The sequence below is a fragment of the Mandrillus leucophaeus genome, unplaced genomic scaffold (assembly GCF_000951045.1).
Source record: "Mandrillus leucophaeus isolate KB7577 unplaced genomic scaffold, Mleu.le_1.0 Scaffold333, whole genome shotgun sequence".
NCBI classification, from domain to species: Eukaryota; Metazoa; Chordata; class Mammalia; order Primates; family Cercopithecidae; genus Mandrillus; species Mandrillus leucophaeus.
This window is the reverse complement of record NW_012103510.1, coordinates 2,885,434-2,886,097: the sequence shown is the minus strand read 5'-3', so window position 1 is coordinate 2,886,097 and position 664 is coordinate 2,885,434.

Below are 664 nucleotides of genomic sequence, written 5' to 3'. Positions count from 1 at the left end.
GTATGATGTACGTTGGTCATCAACCCTTCACTTAAAAAGTCCAGCCTGGTGCCTTTTTTCTTTTTTTTTTTGAGACAGAGTCTCGCTCTGTCACCCAGGCTGGAGTGCAGTGGCCGGATCTCGGCTCACTGCAAGTTCCGCCTGCTGGGTTTATGCCATTCTCCTGCCTCAGCCTCCCGAGTAGCTGGGACTACAGGCACCCGCCACCTCACCTGGCTAGGTTTTTTGTATTTTTTTTTTAGTAGAGATGGAGTTTCACCGTGTTAGCCAGGATGGTCTCAATCTCCTGACCTCGTGATCCGCCCGTCTCGGCCTCTCAAAGTGCTGGGATTACAGGCTTGAGCCACCGCGCCCGGCCGCCTGGTGCCTTTTTATAGCAGCACATACAAGTTGCCTCTTTTATGGTCCATATTGTTATTTTACAGATGAAGAAACTGTGGCTTGGTGATTTCAGAAGACACAGCAGTTCCTTCTGGGAAAGGGGCTGGAAGCCCCCCGATTCAGCTACTAGAGCTGCGTAATACCTGAATTGGTGGCAGAAAACAGCCATTTGTTTACCTCCTTTGCAGGTCAGGAGTGGGAAGAGAGCTTGTCTCTATTCCCTGATGTCAAGGGCCTCAGAAGGAAACCTTGATGGCTGCTGTATTTTTGACTGCTGCTGTGA